At 36.5% G+C, this 13,543-nt stretch overlaps 1 pseudogene; it reads right to left on the bottom strand.

Moving 5' to 3' along the window:
* Positions 1-2,925: 2,925 nt before the first annotated feature.
* LOC121957668 lies at positions 2,926-11,115 on the bottom strand (annotated as a pseudogene).
* Positions 11,116-13,543: the final 2,428 nt, after the last annotated feature.

The raw sequence follows: 13,543 nt of genomic DNA, 5'->3' as shown, positions 1-13,543 counted from the left end.
GAAACCCTTTTCAGCAGTGGTGAAGGAGGTATTCAGTTCCTTTACTTAAGTAAAAGCACAGTTACCATATTGTGAAAATACTCTGATAAAAGTAGAAGTCCTGCATTGAAAATGTTACTAAGGTAAAGGTAAGTAATTAAGTAAGGAAATGTACAGAAAGTAAAAGTACACAATACACAAAATTAAAAAAAAGTCAAAACTGTTTAAAGAAAAATAAAAAGACTTAATCTTTTATCAAAATAGTTGCCAATTAATTTTCTGTCTATTGATAAATTCACTAACTGCCTCAGCTGTACTTTTATAAGTGTCTGGGTTTTAATTAATTTCTCATGAAACATTATATTTTATAGACTTTTAATATTTTTTATGCTAAAATTTGCTAAGATGTGTGTAGTAAATAATAACTGATGCTGTCAGATAAATGTAGTGAAGTAAAAAGTACTATATTGCCCTCTTGAATGTAGTATGAGTATAAAGTAGCATGAAAAAAGCACACCATGCTTTACAGTAAGAGGCAGCATTATCCATTATAACGCAACACATCCATTATAGCTTATCTTAGCTATAAGGCCACGCCTTTTCCAGTCCTTGAGAAATCCGATTGTTTTATTGCATTAGCTTATTAGTCCATACAGGCACAGTTTCTCTCTGATTTTAAAGTCATACTCTTAACCATGCTTATGTCAATTAGTTATTGAATGTTACAGACTAGAAGACGGCATTTGTTTATATATTGTTTTCTGCAGTATTGCTAACTGTTAAGCAATTCTGAGTTCATATACATCTTATCAGTGTTCTTTCCTAATGCAATTATTAACCAAAGAAAGAACAGTGTCGGCATTTACAGAGTGGTTTTTAGACTGGTCATCTAAACCAGCCATATCAAGGGTTATTTTAAGGTTGTCGAAAAAGATATAATTGTATGTGCACTATGTGCGTCACTCCAAATTACATCTACCTTTGCCTCCACCCATATTACACAGTATTGTTGAATTTGCCTATTCTCCTTTTCTTAATGTAATTGTCCCATTGGATTAGAAATAAATGCTTATCCAAGAGGGTTGCAGGGCACTGGAGTCCATCCCAGCTGACACTGGGTGAAAAGCAGGGTACACCTTAGATAGGTCACGAATCAACCATAGGTTGACACATTGATGTTTGCACTCACACTCACACTATGGGCGGTTAAGAGGTGGTAATTTGCCTAAACTGCAATCTTTAGGCACCTGGAGAAAATCCACACAGGCACAGGACTTGTATGAAATAAACTCGAGACTTTCACCTGTGAGGTCGCTGTTTATTTGAAACTAAAAGTTAATTAAGTTATTTTAACAACAAAAGAATGTTCTAGTATGTGTAGTATGCTAGTTTTGTATGTCACATAAAGCATGTAAAGTATGTCACGGGATGTTACATCACGTTAAAATAAAGGTAGATTTTTTTAAGCGAAACCATGATGTTCTCTTTTAAACCTAACCATGTGCTTTTGTTGCCTAAACTATGGTGGTAAACCTAAAAACAACGTGTTTTACAAACAGTTGAAGGTTGTTTTTAAAAGAGTCTGCATGTATTTTGCAACCAGAAACAGTAATTTTCCTGTGAAAACTAAAATTTTGAAAAGACACAATGCATGTAATGAGTATATATTGACATGTCATCCTTGGGCCCTGGAAACCGATGTTTATGACGTACCTAAACCTATTTAGGTCCACTGACCAAGTGCTGGCCTTTGACAAGTTGGGAGTGAGAATGTGTTGGCTGTTGTCGCCTAAACATAACCACATGCCGCATCATGCCACCATGTGCATTTGTTGACCTCAAGTAGCAGCATCCCGAAATGTGAACAGCAGACTCCGAAGGATACCTATATCGTAATATGTAGACACGGACGTTCACTGCAAAGGGACAACATGTGATGAGTTGGGATGAGAAAGTGTGTGTGACCACCAGTGCTATTTATTATTTCCGTATCAAGTGATTTCCACCACACCATGTCATTTCATTGTAATGCATGCTTTTGTGTCACATTTGGTGATGCTTTAAAGAGGAACTGTACCTAAATGCAAAATTATAGTACATTATTAAAGAAATGGCTTAGTATCCAAATGAGGAAGTCAAAAACACTAGGGAAAAACTCCCAGCACAAAAGATATTCACAAAGAACACGCACAAACTGAAGGGGGGAAATACAAAGCTTCGACACAGGTGGAACTGATTATATCATGTAAAACAGGTGTGGTAGAAAACAGGAGGGAAAACACACAAAAGTAGCACATAAAGCAAGACACAGAACAGGAAACAGACTACAAACAAAACCAAGAATTGACATTTTTGCATAAAATACACATAAATGTAATTGTCACACAAATTATTTATTTAAATATGAGTATTATAGTTAGAGTTTAAAAACATCATTATGCAACATATAAATACAGTATGTGACTCAGCTTAAACTCTTCAAAACAATGGAAAAGTAAAACCTTTTGTTGTTAAAAATAATTGCTAAACAATGTCATTGGGACAAAATCCAGAGATTTCTTTGTTATGCAAAGGATGCTATCAACGTTCCTGTGCCAATCCCAATTTTAAGTCAGCGGAAAATGAAATAAAGTGAGATCAAGATATCTGAAACCATTCATTGCAGTTCCCCCAAAAGATATAATTATAAATATCTATACTTTTGCAAACACTTCAACACAATACAATATCTCAGCAAAATGAAATTAGTTCAACAGACTAAATTTAACAAAGTACAACAAACTCAACCATGAAATAAATAATCCTTATTGCACTGGCCTCTTGTTTTGAATGAAGTACACACCATATCTGGAAGCGTCTATCCCTCATACCCTAAAGCCATCTAGCTTTTGTCTACTTTAACATGTGTTCACATCTATCAAGCTACAATGTAATGTACTCTGCAATCTAGTGAGTGTCATTCATGCTGATTACGGCTGATGTGGAGTTGAAATTTTGTTTGTTGATGGTTTTCTTGCAGCAGCATTTTTGAAATAATTTGTACAAAGCAAATCCTGGGATAAAAAGACTGGGAACTCCAGCCAGAATGACGATTATGACGTAGACCCAGCTGGGGTAGGGTAATGTCTCCAAAACCGGGAAGTTTTCCTGTTAACATGACAAGGAAAAGATTTCAGAAATGATACAGATCTAAATCTTTTTTTTTCCTTTTCTTTTTTAAGTATGCAACATACTCTCACTTCCAACTCGTCAAACACCAACACTTGGTCAATGGCCTTACACGTCAAACCATGATGCTGTCTGTACTAGTGCGCTAGTACTCAAGATCAGGTCTAAACTTTCTGGTCTTTCAAATAATGTCACCATCTACTGCATCTCATACTGCTACTAAAGGGTGCCTAAGTGCATCAATATCTGATGCAGAGGGCCACTGACCAAGCATGTGTATTTGATGAGTTTGTAGTGAAAGTGGGTTGAAGTAACACAACAACAGTTAGGAAACATACCGAATTTGGATTCCAGGTGATGTATGTGAGCTTGGCACTGACTTTGGTGACAAAGTAAAATACAAAGATGACAAACACAATCAAAGGGCTGACCACTCTCCATGCGGCCTGCCAGAAGATGTTGGGTTTGTGTCCAATCATGAACTCAATATCTTTGTTAAACCTGTCAAAAAAAGCAAATTGGACTTAGTACTCAGAGGAATAATCAAAATTGCAGGGTTGCAAGATATGCAACCCTGCAATGAGCAACTTAAGAAGAAATTACCTCAAAATTTGCCCCAAAAAGTTTTAAAAATAAAAGAAGAAAAAAGTACAAGAAAATTACCTTAAAGGTCACTTAATTTAAAAATACTACTAATAATAATAATTTTATTAAATAAGTTAAATATATAATTATGACAATTATAAATTTAGTTTTATGGAAAGGTTTCCCTAGCTTTAAAAAAAAATGTAGTAATTTCTTGCAATTTGATGATCAGCTCTTTCCAAGTTGCTCATTGCCTTTTCTCCTGTGTTTTCATAAGAAAGCAAACCAATTTCCTCTGATTTTAAAGGTTTAAATGCTTGCGAAAGGCATCTGAACACAGCACAAGACAAGTTATGTTGATCCAGCTGTCCAAGGGTTTAACTCAATACACAGTTAATAAATGTAAATTATAGGGATTCATTATGGTAAAATTCACTTACCTATCCATTCCATACAGATAGGCTACAGCAATCATCTCGCAGAAGGCGATAATGAGTAGAGGGATGGAGCCTGCGAAGCTGTCAAAGAGTGCTAACCAGTAATCACCAGACCGCAGTGCAAAGATGAGCGCAATCAGGAAGAAAAGAGGCATACGATTCCTACAATTCAAAACACAAAGTAACTTAAAGTTCATCACCCTTATTCCACTGTATTGTCAGCACACATGGTACCGTAAGACCAGTTACCTGTGACCACCTCTTTAGGACATTTCTTAGGAAAGATATTTAGGTCCTGCAGAGGAACCACAACTCCCTCTATAGCTCCAAACATGGTGGAGAGCCCGAGACAGAGGAGCATGATGAAAAAGAGAATGGACCAGAGGGGAGAAATGGGCATCTTTGTGATGGCCTCTGTGAACACAATAAAGGCCAGACCCGTTCCCTCCACTCCCTGGAAAACAAATGCATTATCGCCATTAATGCTCAATGGACTTATTTTACTGAAAAAGGTGTAAAAATCATCTTGATGCCTCCAAAAATATCATACATCACTGAGAAAAGACCTCAGGCTGCAGGAGCTGAGGTCCAGCCCCTGAATTATCTCTAATCCTGAGACTGTGCTGTTGAGCTTTTGCAGCATTTCATCATAGTTGCTCTCTGTGATGGTCCCCTCAGCTAGATCAAATGCATTCAGCAGCATCACAATGTTTCTGAAAAAGGAGATTTAGAATCAGCAAAAAAAATGTGCACTACTTTTGCCTTAGTTAACTCAAATAAATCGATGTAATGTTGCATGCACATACTCATTAACGCAGGCATCGAACTGCTCTGTTGCCCGGAAGCCAATGATGGAGTAGATGACAGTGGCAGCAAAGATAGAAGTTAAGCCATTAATGATGGAGATGATAACAGCATCTTGCTCACAGTTATTGCTAGAAAAAAGTGAAAAGGTGTACAGTTTTATTCCACATTTTTGCAAAGTAAAGCATCTTAATTGTTAAAAAAATGCAATATATTTGGATATTGCCCCTTTGAACCTGAGCAAAGTAGAGTTATTTCTCACAAAAACATGGAAAAAAGGCAATGAGTGCCTTAACAAGAAATGACCCCAAATTTGCAGGAAATTAGTAAAAATCTACAAGAAAATAATCTGAAATAAGCACAAAAAATAAAGAAGAAAATTATTTTAACATAAATACAATAATTATACATGTAGTTTTCTTGATATTTTTCCCTAGGTATTTGATCATTTTCGAAAGATTCTCTCTCTCTCTTTTCTCTTTTTTAAAGCTAATTTTCAGGTCATTTTCTTGTCACGTTTCACATTTTGTTGTAGTAATTTGCGGGACATTTCATGCCAAGTTGCCATTTGCTTTTTTTTTTACCATGTTTTTGAAAGAAATTGAACCAAAAATTTAAATTTTAGTGAAAGGCATGTGAGTGTGGCATTTTTGATTCAGATTTCAAAAGGTTAGATATTATATGAAATATGTACCTCATGGCACTTAATTCTTTATCTCAGCTGAAAAGATTAAATGCCATGCAGACTTAACATGTACTTACTGAACAGGGTTGTAGCTGGAGAATGCGATGAGACCTCCAAAAGCTAGGGAGAAGGAATAAAACACTTGGGCTCCTGCATCCAACCATGTCGATGGATTCATCAACTCATCCACCTAGAAATCAATATCATCATCAGCAGAGTGTTGCATCATACATGGTAATGGCAGAAATAAAGTTATTTTAATGATAACTACACTAACATGTGGTGTGAAGAGGAACTTGATTCCCTCTACAGACCCTTTCAGAGTCAGTCCTCGGATGAGGAAGATGGTGAGGACCAAATATGGTAAAGTGGAGGTGATGTACACAGCCTGAGAAAAAGGAAAGACAAATCTTAAAGACGCAATTTCTATATATTAAAAACACATATGTAAGATAGTTGACCAACTTGTATGGTTTCTGTAAGAAACATTATGTGCAACATCAACATATAGACAGTGCGATAAAAGGATTTATTTTATCTGATTGTTGAGTACAGAGCAGGATGTCTTCAGCAGCTAAAATTTCGCCTAGCTTAGCCACCCTGTTCTCTTTCCGAAGTTGTGAAATACTGCCACTTTGTCAGTAATTTCGGTGTAAGACACAGACGCCAAAAGCCACCTCTTGCAGCATGATATGCCTCTGAGCAGTGTCAGTTTGTAATAGGGGCTCCTTTTGTGATGTTATAATACACCACTGGTCAGCCAGATGGTGACTAGCGTGGCAGCATGATACTCGGACAGGCAGAATCAGTTGACCGATGGAACCTGTCACAGCCATATGATACGCTGCTCGATAGTGTCAGGTTGATTCACTGCTGGTTACAACATAAGGAGCTGAAAGAAAGGATGGTGGATGGGTCCAACAAACCCTGGACTTTCAACTGGAAGATACGTGCTTTTGTTGCCTTGACATAACCATCCGCTGTAGTTTATTTCCCGGCATTAGTTGCAGTATCCCGGAATATTAACAGCAGAAGCAGGAGGATGCCTTGAGTGTAACATGAAGACGTGAAAGTCCATTCCCAAAGCAAAGCAGCTATTTTGTAACGACTTGGGAGGAGAACGTGATGACTAAGCACAGGAAGCTGAGGGACAAGGCTAACCTGGCTGGTGGAAAAAAAAAACCTACCAAGTCTTCCAAGGGTCACTTATTAACACAGAGAATTGTGTAATCCACTTCCAACAGAAGCTTTTTTTTACTGGGTCACTTTCACAACTTATTGGCAAACGGCTGGGGACAGTGACTGTTGCCAGGATGGTATCATTGTGCCTGGACAAAATAAGTGATTGTGCATATCCTGTAAAATGCACTGTATTACAGTATCAACTTTGAAAACTATAATTGGTTCAGATATATGGTATATATAGGCCCGAATAGTCTATGTTGCGTCCTTCTGCCCCTTAATGCCATAGAGGTCATACCTTGCCTGTGGTCTCAATGCCTCGAATGCAGCAGATATAGAGCACAATCCAAGCTGCAACCAAACACAGCACCATCTGCCACTGCAGACCTCCACTCGCTTCAATATTCTCTGAGGTGTTCAGTGTTTCTCTGTACCAAAAGTAGTCCACTGGAGAGCTGCGTTTTGCATTCTGACACTAGATCTGTAAGAACAGAAAGGGATAAAAACAAATTATATGTACTGATCATAAAACATTAGACTGAAATTGAAGATATTTTACCAGAATGGTGACTTGCCTGTACGATTATCATTGAGAGGGCATTGGCTCCATGGCAGTGGGCTCTGGAAAGATTGGAAGAGGTACCACATCACCCAGGCGATGATGGTGTTTTTTGTAGTACATGCCCACTAAGAATGACACAGTCATGGATGCAATACCTGCGACAGAAGAAAAAAAAAAAAGCAACAGTGTTACATTTTTCACCACAGAAATTTCTCATGAATGTCCCATGTTTTTAGCTACCAGAGAGTAATACTGTATGTAATAGTGGACTTCCACATTGGTGCAAAGCATCAAAATGTTCTCACTCACAGTTTGTACATAGAGGCCTACCTACGAACAGGAATGCATCACAATTCGGGAGGTGGTGTATTCAACATTTTAATTCAAGACCAAAAAGACAGATTTCAAGCAAGATCAAAATCACTCATTCATGCACTCACCAACTCCAGCCAAGTAGGGGTTAATTGCAGCCCAAACCCCTACACTGCCCTTTCTAAGGCGTTGACCGATGGCAAACTCCAGGTACAATAGTGGTATCCCTTCCAGGACGAGCAGGATAATAAAAGGAATCATAAAAGCACCTGGGAATACACAAAGGTAAGCTCAGATAACAGGAAGGATATGTGGGTGTTACCATAAAAACAAACCACATATTTACTGTGTGAATGTTGCAACATTGGATACATTTTTACAACACCGCAATACATTTAACAGTATATATATTCTGTCACAGAACCTCAGTCCCTCAATGCACAATGAAGTTATACACTAATATTTAGGCTGCAGTCATGTCACTTGAATGTACAAATAGTTATGAGACAATAAAGACAAAAGAAAAAACAAGACAGAAAATGAATTTTACAGATCTTTAGTGATAAATCACCCAAAAATATTATGTACAAGCTTTTGCTGCTCCTAAGTGTTGGGGAGCAGAAAGTAAAAAATAAACATTATAATAACTATTATTGTTCAAAAACTGGATACACTTTTCAAAAAAAAAAAAAGCCCCATCGTTTTTTGTTTTGCAGTTGTTTGTGTATCCCATTATCTGTGCCAATCTGCAAAGCATCTCCTCTATGTGATGCTGCAGAGGGCCACATCACAGTCCTGACACTTCAGAGAGGGCCCTGATTCTCCTGCCTGCTCTGCCTACAGTGAACAGAGTTTTACATCCATATGAGGCCCTGCTGCTTGTCCGTCTCCTGATTTTTTTTTTTTTTTTTTATTTTTCTTTTTACAAAAAAATTTTAAAAAAAAAAAATAAAAAAAAAAAATTATTATATTATTATTATTATTATTATTATTATTATTATTTATTATTATTATTATTATTATTATTATTATTATAGGGGCTACCAGAGTTTATTCTAATACATGAGGCACTACCAATAACAAAGAGCGATAGACACAGTTAGGATAAAGCCAATCACAGTGCAGTTTACTTCTGATGACGTATGGCATACGTAAAGCGGATACAAAGCGTCGGACAGTCTTCCGATTGGACGACAAAACCTAAACAAACCTCTGACGTCTCTCCAAAGGAACTGTGGGAAACCAATATGGCGTTTAGCATCGATGCTAATGTGCGTTTATCGTCGAAATATGGATTAAAATATGGACGGAAAACACCCAATTTCAGATCTATCATCACGGATTTCTTCCTCAAAGGCGAAAAAAAACACCAATATCCAGGGCTGAAGGGAGAGGAGACACCCCTCTGCACGGCACAGCCGGGAGCTTTCACCGGAGAAAAAAAGTAAGACGATCCGACGAACGGTCACATCGTTAGGACAGCTTACAAAAGTGGAATACGTTTTAGTCGCCGTCAAAACATCAACATCATGTCAAATGATAACTCATACAGTATAAGGGTAAGACAAAAATGGACTGACAGGAGTTTTTATTGTCTTCATTATCGTGCATGTCGATGCTGGTAAAAGCAAACTCAGGGCTTGAAGGTTCACTCTGCTATCAGGACGTTTTCCGATTGAAGGCGCGATCTAAAAAAAGCTGATATGATAAAGCTGAACTGCAGTTTGTGTTTCTAGTTAATAATTGTTGTGAATTCTTGGGGCAGAGTTGTTGCATTTTAATATATTTTGGCATAGGAGCCGTTCAAATAAAGTAAATGTCATTACTTAGAGATACTTAGGGAGACTAATATGGAGAATCTCCTGAATGGCATCCCCATGCTTTACCTTGACTTCAGTGTAACATAGATTGTCTGGAAATCAGACTTCCTCCTTTGAAAGGTTTTCGGCTTATCTCAGCATTGTTTTGAGGGTTCACAGCAAGTTTAAGATGAAAATGGGTCTCCCTTTTTTGTTAACTATTTTTTGTACTGTTTGTGTTTAATCTTTATTAGTAGCTTAAACCCTCATATGCTGCTTATTCAATTATTTAAATAATCTAAAACTACTGTCCTGGTATCAGTGCTGCTCTGGCTGATAATTTATTAGTGTTTGTTCACTCGAGATATGCTGGGTCAATCTGATAAGTAATGACTCGGGCAACACCTGAGCTAAAGGCCAAGTTTCTGTTTACATGTAACCCTGCACTGGCAGTCAAAAGGTAAAGTTCAAGGAATCTGCAAAAATAACTTCCTTCACAAAGCCATTAGTCACTGTTTTCTTCACCTTAATCACGTTGGTGTGTTAAAAGCTTGAGAATGACCATGATAAGTGGTTTAACGCATCAGTGGTTATCTGCTGTTAAAATGAACATGTTAGCTTCATACAGCAATCTCTATCCACTTCTGTGAGTTAATATTTTACCTCAAGCACTTTAAGTGCAGATGTTAAGCTCATAATGGTGCATCGTGGTTTTATAGTGTCACTTAAGAGTATGTTTGCTCAATATGTACCATCGTTTAAAGTTTTATATTTTTTTCAACTGATGCCAGAGCCTTATTTGTCTTTAACAAAAACATAAGAAAATTATAAGAAATGCCCCAGAAATTGAAATCAGTAAAAAGTACAAGTACTTGAAAATTTGCACACAAAAACAAAACAAAAAAATAAACAGGAAAATTTACCTGAAAAAAACCTACTGAAAAAACTGAAGTGATTCTATAAAATAATAAATAATAATTTAGAATTACAATAATTTTGAGTGTAGTTATCTGGAAATTTTTCCCTAGCTTTTTAAGAATTATTCTTCTAAATTTACTAATTCCATGCTTTTTGGAGGACATCCCTAGCCAAGATGCCTTTTTTTTTTGGCCTTTTTTTGAAAGAGATCAAACCAATTTTCTCATAGTTCAAAGGTTTAAATGCTTGTGAAAGGGATCTGAATTGTAGTACAAAAAAGCAATGTTGATGCTGAATTCAAAGGTTTAATGTAAAACTGCTATTTGATGACACTTGCATCATAATGCTCTTTTTTGCAAACACCATATGTGCATCTCTGGTGCTGGTTTTTCACCGTTTCCCTTATTGGAACTGAGTTATTATTAAATTAACTTTCTAGCTACAGATAAGAAAAAACCTACCTCCTCCATGACTTTGACACAGGTACGGGAACCTCCAGACGTTTGCCAAGTCCCACACAGAAGCCCACAACATGTGAGCAGATACTGGGCCTTGTTGTCTATGAAAAGATTATTTTTAAAAAACATTTGGGCCTGTCCCGGCCTCCTCCTTCTCCATTTTCTCCAGTTCCCCATGAGAGGGGATCCTGTCTTCCAGTCCGGGGTTTGGAAGAGCCAGTCTCATGGTGTCTGTGGAGTCAGTCCAGTCTACAGATTATCGCGACAGGTTTCGTCAGTAGTCTGGCACGCCGAGGATGTAAATGACCTGCTCATTCTGTTTATCTGTCCCTCTCATCTATCATTTTGAAGGCAGGAATGGACATGGGTGTCACCATCATAAAACATCCCTGCCAATCAGACAAGGATCAGGGAGTACAAGTAGGGACCATGTGGACCAATTTATGCAGATATGTTAACATCAAATAATTAATTAAACCATGTGGTGAAACGTTGGAAAAATGTTAACTCATTATACTTGATATGACTACAGCAAGTTCAGATTAATATTAAGAAAGTTAACAGACCTGAACCTGCATGCACTCCTCATTTCCAGTAATATTTTAACAATTTTAATGTAAATAAGCAAGTCACATTTACTAAACAGCTTTCACCTCATCTGGAATAATAAAATTCTGTATTTGCATGTTTGTTTAGCTTTGATAAAAGAAAATCCCCGTCCAGGGAAACACTTAGTAATCCGTCTTTTTACGTTCTGCACACATCTGTAAGATATGTTGCACTATTTAATAATCCAGTGGTGGAATGTTACTAAGTACTGCACTTAATAATGGATTTGAGGTACTTGTACTTTACTTGAGTGTTTTCTTTTCATGACACTTTATACTTTTACTCCATTCACATTTCAGAGGGAAATACTGTGCTTTTTACTTTAACACATTTACCTGAAACCTTTAGTTACAAATTAAGCTTTTTGGAAAAAAAAATAAAAAAATAGGAGAGTTTAGGAGAGTTTTAATAGGATATTTTGTTATAGATGAAAGGATCAAAAATGTATACAACTACAGCTGAAACTATGAGTTGATTAATAAATGAGTTGATTGAAAGAAAATTTAAAAATTTTAATAAAAATTTAGGTCTATATTTGTTATAATCTAAAATTTTCTGGAGTTTAATATATATATATAATTTTGTATTTTTTAATTTTATTATTTTTGGGGGGGTGTTTTTTAGTTTTGGGTGGGGTTTTTTCAAAAAATATGATAATTTATATATAAACTATATATATATTTGTATTTAGTTAATTTCTGACATAATAGTTTTTTAAAAAATATTTTTATTAATAATCACCACATCATTTACATCAGTATCTGTAAGACACAAGCCTCACATTTATTTTCAACGTTATTAACTAATTCATGTTTTACTAATACTGTTTTTTTTTTGCACCAGGCTCATAAACATGTTTATTTCTGCTGTTAAGTTTTGACATTTCAACATGGAAGTCAGTGGGGACTGAAGTGTTTTTGGAGCACGCCTCAAGTGCTCTGATCAGTCAGGCAGCAGCTGCAACCATTTACAATCTATTCTCCTTCATAAAAACCCGGCCTCAACTCCAGCACGCCGCAGTTCACAGACTCAGCTCCTTAGTCAGTCTCGTTCACGCCCTTTGTTAAAACTTGTTTCTTGACAAGCTCTTGCTAATACCTGTATATCAGCCCGTTCTCATTCCAAACTCTGGTGCCAAAAGCCATGTTTCACGTCTGCGTGAACACCACTGGACGGTGTCAGGTGAGTGTGTGGCTGGATAGAAGCAGTCGCACTACACATGAAACACAACAGCACAGCATCGGTTGAAATGCTGTCATTAAAGATGTAATATATAAGAGGTGCGTGCCCACGTCGCCCCACCATGTGCTTTAGTTGACATCACGGTAGCAGCATCCCAAACGTTTTTAGAGGGCAAAAACACACAAAGACACAACGAGCATAATATGAAGACAAGGAAGTGTTTGCAAAGCGGCAATATGTGACAAGTTGAACGAATTGCTGTATATGAATATAGACAATATTAAATATAAATATAATACTTTTAGATTTAATATTATGTTACAGAAAAAAATACACAAAATACTTTCATATATTTTTAGGTCAATTTCATGTTATTTATTTTTTGTGCTCATTTTTAAGGTAACATTCTTATAAACTTTTTTTTTTTTTTTTTAAATAATTTCCTGCTATTTTTTGGATATTTCTTGTCAAGTTGATGCTGCCTTCTTTACATTTTTTTTTTTTTTTTTTTTTTTTTTTTTGTTCAAATCCATTTAACTCGTAGCTAGTGGCTGATGATAAACCACAATCACCTAATAATTTATAGTAAGCAACCATCAGCTTATGTTTAGATTAACAAAGGCTGGTAATTCTATAGGTAGGTGAGAGTGTCACAGCTTCAGATGACAGAGCATGACGTGAGTGGTTGTGGGGGTGTGTGAAGAAATGTTTGCACTTTGCTCCTCACTTTACAACCGGTTCTTGACTTAAGATGCATAATATTATAATGTGAAGCTGGTGTGTTTTTCTAGAGGTTTATCACTGTTGAAAGAGGGGTTTTTCTGGCCTCCAGTATTAACAAATTATTAGTTATTTTATTGGCA

Source organism: Plectropomus leopardus, chromosome 18, assembly GCF_008729295.1.
Source record: "Plectropomus leopardus isolate mb chromosome 18, YSFRI_Pleo_2.0, whole genome shotgun sequence".
NCBI lineage: Eukaryota > Metazoa > Chordata > Actinopteri > Perciformes > Serranidae > Plectropomus > Plectropomus leopardus.
The sequence above is the reverse complement of the archived record's forward strand: the minus strand, read 5'-3'. Positions and strand labels throughout refer to the sequence as shown.